The sequence below is a fragment of the Gymnoscopelus braueri genome, assembly GCF_963280865.1.
Source record: "Gymnoscopelus braueri genome assembly, chromosome: 4".
Taxonomy (NCBI): domain Eukaryota; kingdom Metazoa; phylum Chordata; class Actinopteri; order Myctophiformes; family Myctophidae; genus Gymnoscopelus; species Gymnoscopelus braueri.
Window position 1 is genome coordinate 53,736,911 of NC_137605.1, and position 13,577 is coordinate 53,750,487.

The 13,577-nt window shown below is 38.6% G+C and overlaps 1 protein-coding gene across 1 annotated transcript in view; it reads right to left on the bottom strand.

The window, feature by feature from the left end:
• LOC308084563 (death-associated protein kinase 2-like) overlaps window positions 1–613 on the bottom strand; it is a 22,048-nt gene extending 21,435 nt beyond the window's left edge. Inside the window, exon 1 of the mRNA XM_080427251.1 lies at window positions 565–613. The gene's annotated coding sequence lies outside the window, so the exon portion shown is untranslated. The remainder of the gene's footprint in view (window positions 1–564) is intronic.
• Window positions 614–13,577: the final 12,964 nt, after the last annotated feature.

Below are 13,577 nucleotides of genomic sequence, written 5' to 3' on the forward strand. Positions count from 1 at the left end.
AATCAAGTACAACACATAGGGATAATACTTGACTCAGTAAAAGTAAGTTTACTCATGAGTAAAATTGAGAAAGTATGTTTATTCACTCAAGTAGGCCTACATATTGTTTGTCTCTAAATGTTTTGATTAATTGAATACACAGGACCACAATGGAAACAAGCCATATTGCTTTCTTGCGTTGAATCCTTTTAGCATCCTTTTGTATGGAACTGTACCTCTTAAACTGTTAATAAAGTATTCAATCAATCAATCAAAAACATACTTGAGTAAGTCATGCATTCATACAGTTTTGAAAGCAGGATAAAAGTAGGCTATTTTCTGCATTGTGGTACAGATACTTTTACTTTAGTAAAATATCTTGAGTAGTTTTCTATTTCTTCCACCACTGCATGCATCCACTGATGATAAGCTTCTACAAACTGTCTAAATGCACCTGTGTGTGTTGACTTAACGGTCAACCCCAAACTGAGATTCACTGATATAATCACACAGAACCAAACAATCATGATTCATGAAGTTTAGAGCACTTTTAGGCTGCAAAACACAATAAACAGCTGTACTCACATCAGTCTGAAGTCCTGATAAAGCTCTGCTGCTCGTGTCTCTGCAGTCAGTCTGTGGTGTGGTCCCACACAGAACACAGAACAGCTGTGTTAAAGCTGCTCTGTCTGAGAGGCTGTGCTGTCGTTGCGTGGGAGGGCTATTCCTGTTTGGATTTACACCACATTTGGTGACCTATTGAAGTTTGTGACATAGGTTGGCTGTATTCAAAAGTTTAACTTGAGTAAAGGTACATAAGTATTAATACACTCACAGTAAGCTAAACATAAAAGTAGCCTACTCATTAACAGTGGTGGAAAGTAACTGAGTACATTTACTTAAGTACTGTACTTAAGTACAATTTTGAGGTATTTGTACTTCACTTGAGTATTTCCAATTTCCAATACTTTTACTTCTACTCCACTACATCTCAGAGGCAAATATTGTACTTTTACTCCACTACAATTATTTGAAAACTTTAGTTACTAGTTACTTTGCAGATATAAATGATTACATTATAAAACATACATTAACCACTTCAGCCCTATTTTATACATAGGCTATTTGAAAATAGCCGATCTTCAAGCTCGATGCGACGCGTTGTGAGCTTGTGGGTCTGCTATTTTCAAACATTTTAGTACTTTTACTTTTGGTACTTTAAGTACATATTGATACCAATACTTTTGTACTTTTACTCAAGTAAATTTTGAATTCCGGACTTTTACTTGTAACAGAGTACTTCTACATTGCAGTATTGATACTTTTACTTAAGTAAAACATTTGAGTACTTTTTCCACCACTGCTCATTAATCATTTTGCAGAATGGTGTGTTCATCACTTTAAGCTGGTAAAGGTGGGGCTGATTTTAATTAGGCTGCTGCTTAACCTATAAGACTATCTAGCCTATGTTATGAGTTAATGTGTGTCTAATATAAATCAGCAAAGTAAGCCTAACTGGTAACTAAGTCGGCATATTGAAATAATGGGGGGGAAGCTAAAGTAAAGTGAAAAAGTCACCTATTTCTGCAGCAATGGCATGCTGTGAAGAGTGTTGTTGGCTACTACTACAACTTAAGGACCACATAACACAAGAATAATAGGCCAATTTACAATAACAAATATACACGATAGCATAGTTGTTGTATGACCTACTGTGTGTGATAGCGTTTCTTTGTGTTTCTGTTTCTCTGTAGCCTGTTACTTGTGTGTGTGTGTATGTGGTTAGGAAGACAGATTTAGAAGTAACTACTTTCAGTGTAACACCCTCCCCAGGCTGCCTCTTCTCTCCGCCCCGCTGCGGAGGAGAAGGGTTGGGGGAGGCCGGGGGGCCGGGGGGGCCGCGTTGGGGGGGTCTATTGTCTCCCTTATCCCTCACCCCGGCCACAAAGACCTGTTAGACGGGTTTGGTTTAGCCTGAGGAGATGAAGGGGGTTTTATTTCTATCAGACTAACTCCTCATGCAGAGCTTTTATCAATGACATGATACACTGCACACACTTCTGGTAAAGTTCATGGTAGGGCAGGCTATAGCGTACACACTACAGACATTTAAACGTGTAATCTCCTATTCCATTGTGACCTCTCTGCCTTCCAAGTGCAATGTGATTATTATTGGATCTATACTTTATTGATACCTTGTTTCTTTTATGTGAACAAACAGATTAATATCAGTCATAGGTACAGTCACTATACCGGGGTTTTGCTAGAGACGGTTCACGTTACTCCAGTAGCGTACAGGTATTGTAGGCTGCAACTTACTCTAAATATTAATTTCCACTGCTTTAACTACTTTGGAGTAACCATACAGTTAGCCCATAGTGGTTATATCTGGGTAATAAATATATTTCAGTTAGACTGGTTTTGTAATTAGTGCGCAGGTGAAATATTTTATTTTGTGAGCAGTGAAAGAAACTCAGTTTTGAGCATATTAGATGTTTAATATCCTCTACTGCCACCTAGTGCTTGAGCTACAAAGTACACGTTCAGTTCCTTGTCAGTTCAAAGGGTCACACAAATGTTATACCAGTGTGTGTGTGTGTGTGTGTGTGTGTGTGTGTGTGTGTGTGTGTGTGTGTGTGTGTGTGTGTGTGTGTGTGTGTGTGTGTGTGTGTGTGTGTGTGTGCGTGCGTGCGTGCGTGCGTGCGTGCGTGCGTGCGTGCGTGCGTGCGTGTGTGTGTGTATGTATGTGTGTATGTATGTATGTATGTATGTATGCATGTATGTATGTTTGTATATATATATATATATATATATATATATATATATATATATATATATATATATATATATATATATATATACACAGTACAACAGTATATTTTTTACATTACATTATTACATTATAACATTTCACTGCTTGTACTTGTATATGTTAGTGACAAATAAAACCTTCATTATTGATTCTTGATTCACCTCACTGGTGAGGCAAAAACATTCTGGTTTCTGTGTATAATTCATTGCAGCTCTTAGTTATAGGGGGTGAATCACCTGTTTTGTTGTAGACTAAAAATATAGTTTTTTGTTTAGTTTACAGAATTAGGTTGAGTGAATATTTCTTCTGTTCTTATTTTGCAGCAGGGGATGGTACATAGCACCAGATATCATGCTATACATTAGAGGTATTTTTGACCTATTTTTCATCATCGGTATTGCAAATGTGAAGCTATTGGCACATGTCTGTAATAAGAATGGGTGGTGAAATGATCTTACACTGTGAAACTGTTTAATTCCGGAAGATTCATAAAATGTCACCGCAAGGCTCATAATGATAATTATAATGATGACAAGTCATTATAATAGGCCTGCAGAATCTCAGGAACGAGGGAATTTCATGACCGTTGCCACAAACGTCCACATGGACTCAAGGATGAACTGATTAGAATTAGGTCATCAAAGATCAAAGGGCAAGGTCACTGAACTCACAAAACATGTTCATTAAATTCTTGCAATGTTTTCATTCACAACACTATGAGACAGTCACGGATTGCAAATGGCATGGTTGGCAGAAGCATATAACCGGGAAGCAGAGGTGGGGACTTGGACTCGAGACTCGAGACTCGACTTGACTTGAAGTCCCGATTTTGATGACTTTAGACTTGCTTGACCAAATCAAAAATAGACTTGGACTTGCTTGGGACTTGAATGCCAAAGACTTGAGACTTGACTTGACTTGAACGCTAAAGACTTGAGACTTGACTTGACTTGAGCCCTCTTGACTTGAAAATTCAAGTCTTTTCAAGTCACTTTCAAGTCACTTAAGCAAGCCAAACATTTTTAAAAAGTGTGCATCAACTATAATGTTATTAGTCAGAAATCCCGGCCGTCAGTGACACCTAGTATAGTGTTGCCAAAGCTGCTTATTTACCCTAACTTTTGGACAAACTTTGGCTTGTTTTTGGCTTGTTTTTGGAAGTCGGTTCGCTTGTTTCTCTCCCGATACTTGGCAACACTGGCCCACATGTTGCACGTTACCAAACAAACAACACACCGGCTTCACTCCTGCCGTCGCTGCTGGAACTGAAGCCAGGTGGAATAAAATGTCAACTCCAGCAGTTATAGCTTTCGGTTTTAAAGATTACAAGGTGACAAGACGAGAAAAGCAGTATGCAAGGCAAGACCTATACTTCACATTAACATTACGGCGTGCTAAGAGCAAACTACAGTATAACCAGTGGTGGAAAGTAACTAAGTACATTTACTCAAGTACTTTACTTAAGTACAATTTTGACTTATTTTTTACTTTAGTGAAGTATTTGCAATTTTCAGTACTTTACTTCTACATTACAGTCATTTAGCAGACGCTTTTATCCAAAGCGACTTACAGTAAGTGCATTCAACATAGGTAGGGAACGAAACTACTAATCACCAGAAGTCCTAAGTGCATTTTCTGCAAAAACAAGCAACCAAGAGTATACCTAGCGCTAAGGTAAAAGTGCAATATATCAGCTACCTACTTCTACTCAACTACATACATATCAGAGGCAGATATTAGCCTACTTTTACTCCACTACAATTATATGAAAACTTTAGGTACCAGTTACTTTGTAGATTTTGGTTATTAATACAAAACATACATTGACCACTTCAGCGCTATATACATTTCCTCTTCTACCCCGGATTTGAACGCGGTTTCCAGTGCAATTGCTGAAATTTCACCATTGTGATAATAGAGCCTGCCTGCTTGATCAGAGGATACACTGAATTTGTGTCAGATCCTGTGTCTAGGTGAGACATGGCCTTTGACATTATCTAAATGTCTCAATAGAAGAGCAGGGAGACAAAATACAACCACCCTGATTGTATAAGTTATATTGTAGTAACATACTCTACCATACAGATTGTACAAAATTACATTATATTCATTAAAAAGGGCCCTTTTAAACCCTGTCCTCAAGGAGGAAATTAAAAGTACAGTATCTGCGTTCTGTTGGCCTGGAAGAAACCTTGTTTTAAAACAAATGCAAATTGTGAAAAATGCTCATGATTTATGTAAATCTTTACATATCTTGAATTAACATTTTGACTTGTTTGGGACTTGAAACAAAAGGTTAGGACTTGTGTGGGACTCGAAAAAAAAGGTTAGGACTTGTTTGGGACTTGAAACAAAAGGTTAGGACTTGTGTGGGACTCGAACCAAAATGCTAAGGACTTGTGTGGGACTCGAAACAAAAAGCTGAGAACTTGGACTTGACTTGGGACTTGGCTGTGTTGACTTGGACTTGACTCGGGACTTGAGAGCAAAGACTTGAGACTCGACTTGGACTTGCAACATAGGGACTTTGTCCCACCTCTGCCGGGAAGCGATATTTCAAATCTGGACTTTGACACTTTGATCTTCACATAAAGTTCTCAGAACCTAATCTGAGGTGATAGTTGTAAAAACCACCATAAAGGTGTAGACATAATTACTTAGATTACCCATACCCCTCCCATCTTGAATTCTCTCTCTCTCTCTCTCTCTCTCTCTCTCTCTCTCTCTCTCTCTCTCTCTCTCTCTCTCTCTCTCTCTCTCTCTCTCTCTCTCACTCTCTCTCTTCTCAGTGTAATCTCTTCCACACATCAGAAGGGTGACAGAGTCTTACAGAGAACCAAACCTTCAGCGTGGTGTTAGATTGACAATATGGAGAGGTACTGAAATTAACTATTTACATGAAAATATATTAGGGCTGCAACTAGCAATTATTCTCTTATTCGATTACTTTTTTGAAGCAGTTTTTCACTTTTTTTTAAAAATATTTTTTTATACCTCATTGCAAAACAGTGTTGTGCAATAATAGTGGAAATATTTTCATAATACAACTTTTGCCTATAAGGACATGCTCAAAATAGGGATTGATTAATGATTATATTATTACATTGATGACCAATTTTAGAAAATATATTATTTGTACCCCTCAATCTACAGTATATTATTACAATTACAACTATTTACAATGTTGTCATTCAGCAGACGCTTCTATCCGGAGTAATTTATAATGCAGCTACAAGATCACAGCAAGCAGCATGGATCCTCAACCACCAACAGGGTAAGTGCTCGGTCCACGGCATGTCATAACTACTGGTGCTCTGTGGTAAACTGTTTTAAAATAGTTTTAAAGTATATAAATTGTACCTTTGTTAAATATATCCCAAAAAAAAGTTAAATATAGTCTATATATTTTTTCTATATACTTTTTATTCAGATTTTTGTGACAAAAAAACAAGTGACCGGGCGAGTAGGCTATGATGTCTCAAACCACATCATACCAAAAGTTAAAATAAAATCATAAAGAAAAAGAATACAGCCTTCACATTATGGTCTGCATGAGTTAAACCAATATCATTGGCATAGGCCAAGCAGAGCCAAAGTGTTCATTAGATCACAGACATAAATAACCTCATTCCTTATCCCCCCGCCCTGCTAAGTGGTCAGTTAAATCAGTGGTTCACACATCTTTTCATGTCAAGGACCCCGAAATTGATATTTGGTCGTGGACCCCATCTGAAAATATGTTGTACCAGGGACCTCCGTACAAGAAGATTTGTGTTGAAATATTTCTAAATTATTTCGAAATTTTCAAATGTTTTCTAGATTTTTTTTTTCTTCTCAAAATACTGTAGCCGATCTACAAGGTTAAAGTGGTTAAAATGATTGTGCTATATTGCTATATTAACTAATTTAGCTGGGAACCCCTTGGTACTCCCTCCATACCCCACTTTGAAAACCACTGAATTAAATAAAGAGTATAAACAAATCTGTGTAACAAATTAATTATTGTAAAATTATAAATGTATAACGGGGTCTTCAACAGGGGGTCTGGCACCCCTAGGGGGTCCTCAGAGTTACTACAGGCGCCAAATCTTTTTTCTTTTTTACATTAACCACTTGAACCCTAGCATCCCTTTTCTGAGAACTTTAGCCAAAAATAGCTGATCTACAAGCTCACAACGCCTAGATCTGCTATTTTTGGCAAAGAGTTATAGGTGTAGAGGGAAAAAAGAGCAGAAAAGGTTGATCTGAAACACAATTTTGGACAATATAGAGGGGGTCCCTGCTTCATCTCTCTCTCAGCTAGGGGGTCCTTGGCCTGAAAACGTTGAAGACCCCTGGTATAGTATATTTGAACCTGCTGATGACACAGATGTAATTAGTGCAACATCTTAAATGAGCCTGATGTTGTCTCTGTTTCTGAATCAGGGGTTGAAGACGTTATCAGACAGACAGACACTTTTTTCTCTCTCTTCTCCCAGATGAAATAACAACCGTTTAGAAGTCACACCCTTTCACCTCAGGGCACTTCTACCGCCCAGCCATTGAAAGATGTGGAACATTCAATATTTGGTCCTAGATTCCTTTGTCTTTTGTGTCGGCGAACAGGGCTTTTAACTGAGCACTCAGCATTGTGTTTGTTTTATATTTGATGACTTATTGAATACTTTATTAGACAGATTTGCAAACAGCACGAGTACAGTCATACACTTGATCTAAAAGGATTTACAAAAGTCCTAGGTGAGGTCCTATGAATTCAATTCATCAACTATTGAACTATAACTAACACCTGCACGGTTGAGCTTATCGCTTATCGGTTGAGCTTATAGAATTCCACCATATCATTCTAGATAATGTTATCATAGGAATGGGCGTTGTTTTGTTGAGCGTGGTGTATAATATTGGTTCTCAAAGTGGGGTCCGGGGACCCCCAGGGATCCTTGGGGGGGTTCCAGGGGGTCCCCAGCAAAAGTAGTTAATATACCTCCCAGTCATTTTAACCACCATTTTTATGTTGGCTATTCAAAAATAGCCAACATATGATCTACAAGCTCACAGCGTGTCACTTCGTGCCACGTTACGAGCTTGCATATCTGTTACTTTAAAAATATCAAATTTTGAATAATTTAGATTTTGTTTTACACAAAGTTTATGTCAGAGATTTCTCTAGGACTTTCCCATAGCCTTACAATCTAAAGTTATGGGATTTAAAAGTGAAGTAAAAATACCCAAAAATGTGTACTTATGTACAGTACTTGAGTAAATGTACTTAGTTACTTTGCACCACTGCTGTACAGGGAAGCATTGCAGTTATTACAGTAGGCCTTCTCTTGTTTTTTTAGCACCCCCTGCCAGAACCTCTTGTCTCCAGACCCTGCAGAATAGTTCCCATCAAGAATCTGTAGAGATAATCTGATAAATGCTGTTTACCATGGAACTATTGTGACTATTGTGACTCGCCAAAATAAGATGCCTAAGCCTAATATTAAATCAAATATGTTGTTTGATTTGAACCATTTTAATTTCCTATACGCTTCACTCATCCTGAATTCTCCTCTATACCGTCTTGTCCTATTCCCTCTGCCACTAACCTACTTACTTTCTGTGCTCTCTTTTCCTGGGGTCTTTTTTATGGCTTTATTGATAGGATAGTAGTCTGACAGGAAATGGGGAGAGAGATGGGGAGTGACGGCAAAGGCCGTCGGGATCGGGACTCGAACCCTCGACACTGTCAGGCTTCTTTGGAGCCTAGGTGCATGGGCCGCTACGCCAGCAGTCCATGCAGGCCTCCTCTCTTAACATACACTTTAGTCGTCTTTCCTATCCTGTCCTAAAATGTCACCCTCTCCTCTCCTCTCCTCCCTTTATTTCTCCTCTCTTCTCTTCCCATTTCTCCTCTCCTCCCCTCTCTTTCTCTCTGCTGTCTGTATAAAGATGTAGGGCCTGGTCAGAGGAAGGGGAGGTCCTACAGAGTAGTAATGAGAATAGATCTGCTGGCTGCCTAGCAGCCAAGTACATTTACTTAAGTACTGTACTTAAGTACAATTTTGTGGTCTTCGTACTTCACTTGAGTATTTCCAATTTCCAATACTTTTACTTCTACTCCACATCTCAGATGTTACATCTCAGAGTCTGTACTTTTACTCCTCTACAATTATTTGAAAACTTTAGTTACTTGTTACTTTTCAGATATAAATTATTATATTATAAAACACACATTAACCACTGATAAAGTAGATAAAAGAGCTGATAAGGGTCGTAAATCCTGCTCTATGTTAATTAAAACTATTTGTAGTTAAACAGCTGAAAACCCAGTGTAAAAAGGATGAGACGAAATCAAAGACAGACGCAGGCCGGTTCTCAAATTAAAAGGTTGACATTGTATTAAGAGAAAGAATCAATCCACGAGGCACCGTACAGCAAAAATATCTCTCTGCCTAAACAGTCAATGATCACAACAGTTATACACAAATGAAGTTGTTATCAGCTCTGACGATGACATCTGGCCATGAGGAGCCTTGCTCGTAGGTTGAGACTTTGGCGAGACCTTGGCTCTGACCGGCGTCGCTGGAGGTGTTGTGGCTTTGTCATAGATGGTCAAGTTAACTGCAATGAGCTGTTATTGTATTCCTCCAGAGATAATCAGTGACCTCGGCTGGGCCTGTGCGCTGTGCAACTCAAAACACATGCAGTCTCTAGAGGAAAGGAGAGAACTAATACTAGGATTAGTTCCAGACCACCTTGAACTTAATAAAATCATAGGATTGGTAGGCAAACTTGAGTTATGCAGAGATGGCACACTAAAATAGGATACAATGGCATATATATCAATATTGTCGACAAAATACATAGTTTTATACTTATCAACCACTTTAGCCCTATTTTATACATAGGCTATTTGAAAATAGCTGATCTACAAGCCGATGATCAACGTGTCGCATCGCGACGCGTTGTGAGCTTGTAGATCTGCTATTTTCAAATATTTTAGTACTTTTACTTTTGGTACTTTAAGTACATTTTGATGCCAATACTTCTGTACTTTTACTCAAGTACATTTTTTATTCTGGACTTTTACTTGTAACAGAACATTTCTATATTGCAGTAGTAGTACTTTTACTTAAGTAAAGAATTTGAGTACTTTTTCCACCACTGCACGTGTGTTCGGCCACGAATGTATGAAAGACATGAGGGGGAGAGTGTGACGTGCTGGGCTTAGACTTCACTGATCAAAGGTCATAAGTTATGACTTATTTCAAAGAAAAGAGGTCACAGAACTCGTAGCCATGGTGCAATAACCTTTTATTTTTATTTTACCAGGTAAAATAAAAATAAAAAGTTATTGCATCGTTGCTACAAGTTGTGCGGCCTCTTTTCTTTGAAACAGTTTTATATCTCCTGTGGTCAGCACCTCCTCATTACTGGTGTGGTGTGCGCTCCTGTTCCATTGTTTGCCGGAAGTTATGACTTGCCTGTACATGTATATCTGATCCTAGAATATGAACACATTATAGTTTTAAGTCCAATTTGTTAATTATAGTGAGAACTCTCCAGTCTGAATTGGAGATCATGTTCAAGTGCCTTCACTGAGGCTATAGTTCTTGGCAACGTGTCGTCACCACGGGGGGGGCGTCGCATAGTGGCTGCAGACATACTGGTGGGGGTCAATGTTAAGTCAACCTGTTTATCCCCCACCAAGATGTTCGCCGCTCCAAATAACACTTGTTGACGCCCCCTTCAGATTTTTTTGCTACGCACTATAGAGCAGAGACATGTAAAATACTTACATTTTACCAACAAAGTAGAGTAGCTGTGGCTAATTAATGTTATTATTAATGTCAATTTGCACTTTCACTTTCTCACCATATATCTCTATTACTGACATATTATGTGTTTGTCTATTTCTCTTGTATCAAAGGGCCGGCGAATCAACGTCTCACACCTCTGGCCCCTCACCCCCAAAAAGCCATGTGCCTACAGGCAGGGTGGGGTCGAGGATTAGCAGCCTCATCAAGCAACTCAACACAGATCAGAAGAGTGCAGTCGTACTGACGGACTATAGCTGTGACTCCTTCCCAACCCTCCATGAAGAGGCCTCTCTCCCCTTCAGTCGGTGAGTCAGTAGTTGAAACATGTTTTGCTATTGGCTATTTCTCCCTTTTCCTAGTACAGGGGTGGGCAACTTTGATGATGGACAGGGCCACTATATTTCCACGCTCACTCTTTTTTTGTAAATTAATGTCGTACTTCGCTATTCTATGTCACACAAAAGTAGCTAAAATAGCCGATCTACAAGCTTGTAGATCTGCTATTTTGCTATCTTTGAATGCTATCCTGCCAGCCAACTGGCCAACACTGGACCCTATAAGGCTGGGGTGGTGGTGGTCACTCGACATCTCTGGCAGCTCAGATGAATTTGTGAAATCTAACTTATGAAATGTGGCTAATCTGACAAATTTGTTTAATAAGAATGATATTGTGTGTCCTAATTTAAATATAAGTGATGTAATATTTAGATGTGTACCATCTAGACTCTAGAGTGACTTGTTAAATCAATAAATCAATAAATGTTTCATGTTGGTTTTCATGGTGTCAGGGTTCATCAGCAGAAAGCACAGACTCTTGTACCCAGCTGTGTCTCCATGAAGAGTGAGCGCTCTATGGGTCATCCTATTGGCTTCAAAGATGGACACCAGTCTACTGATCAGAGGTCAGAATGTAAAACAATCAGAAAACAACTTTTTCTTCCATTTATTTATTTACGTTTTTAGTTTTTTAATATTATTTTATTGTTCATACCAACAGCAGTTTATACAGGGTATGCAGTACTTGCAGTACGGGAACAAAAGGGGGGTATAAACATTTTACATTTTACGCCCAAAGTACCGTTTTTAAACATAACCACATGAACCCCAGAGTTTCTATTCTCGGGTGAACATTTGAGGAACACTTGTTGTGTCACATCGAGTTGGATGTAGATCTGCTATTTTCACAATATTTGAGATAGGGCTTATAAGTGGTTATTTCATTTCCCTTCCTAGAAATGTAGTGGAGTCACAAGCACAATATTTGTAGTGAAGTGAAAGTCATAAGTATCCCGAAATACAAATACTCAAGTAAAGATACTCAACAACTTTAGGCTACTTAAGTAACAGTACTCTCAAAGTAAATGAACTTCGTTACTGCCCACCGCTGCCTGTACCCAGCTGTGTCCCCAAGAAGAAGAAGAAGAAAAAGAGGGAAAAGAAGAGTGACCAGTCCAAGGGTGAACATATTAACTTCAAAGATGGACACCACCCTACTGATCAGAGGTCAGAATTAGGGCAACAACTATGTATTATTTTCTTTGTACATTTGGCTTCTCAATATTGGGTCTGTGGACCAACAGGGGTCCAAATGGACTTTTACTGGGTCTGTAACTCTGAGGGTCCATTTTGTGCCATTTGTACACTCAAGAGTTAAAGGTAGGGTAAGTGATATGTTTTGGTCAAAACATACGTTTTTAGTTAAAAGGTTAAAGCCCTATTCTGATAGTTGCTATAGAGTGTTTGTTCAGTAACAGGAATCTCCATGTCTCTCCACATATTTAATAAACAGAAAATATGTTTTCAGGTAGGTGACACAATTTCAGCCAATCGGGAGAGAGTACCCATTTATCAGCTTAATTCTTATAGTGTTCCAGTTCCAATTGTGTCTGCTCATTTCTTTGTATCATCACTTACAATTTCACTTGTTTAATCTGTATCCTGTTTGAGGTCTCTCTCTATCCTGATTGGATAGAATGTATATCCCGACATGAAAATGCATTTTCTGTTTAATAAAGAGCTGGACAGACATGGAGACTCTTGTTACTGAACAAACACTCTATAGCGATGAGTACTATCAGAATATAGAGCTATTTAACACTTGTTTTAATTTAAAGAAAATCACTTACCCTACCTTTAAATAAACAGTAATGATTTTACAGTGTAGATTGGGGTCCAAGAGATACAAACATGTTTTATCAAATGGGGATCCGTGGTCTAATACATATCACACTGGGGGTCCTTAAAATTAAGAACTAGTTGTTGACCATTACTGTTTCATGTTGGCTTTCATGGTGTCAGGATTCATCAGCAGAGACCAGAGTCTCTTGTACCCAGCCTTGTCTCCATGAAGAGTGACCGCTCTATGGGTCATCCTATTCGCTTCAAAGATGGACACCAGTCTACTGATCAGAGGTCAGAATGTAAAATAATCAGAAAACAACACATACCCAGCTGTGTCTCCATGAAGCATGACCAGTCCAATTGTGGACAAATTGACTTCAAAGATCACTCTGTTTAACAAGACGGATATTGTGTGTCCTAAGTTAAATATAAGTGATTTTATATTAGATGTGTACCAACTACAGTAGCGTGACTAGTTCAATAAATCAATAAATGTTTCATGTTGGCTTTCATGGTGTCAGGGTTCATCAGCAGAGTCCAGAGTCTCTTGTTCCCAGCTGTGTCTCCATGAAGAGTGACCAGTCTATGGGTCATCCTTTTGGCTTCAAAGATGGACACCAGTCTACTGATGAGAGGTCAGAATGTAAAACAATCAGAATGTCTTTCCTACAATTAGTGCAGCATCTTAAATGAGCCTGTTGTCTCTGTTTCTGAATCAGGGGTTGAAGACACAGCATCTAGGAAAATAAATCATATTGAATTCATATTCAATTTAATTCATTTCTTCGTTATGTTTTAAATATCGAGTTTCATCATCTCACACACATCTACTATAGGCTAACTGTAACTACACACTTTAAATG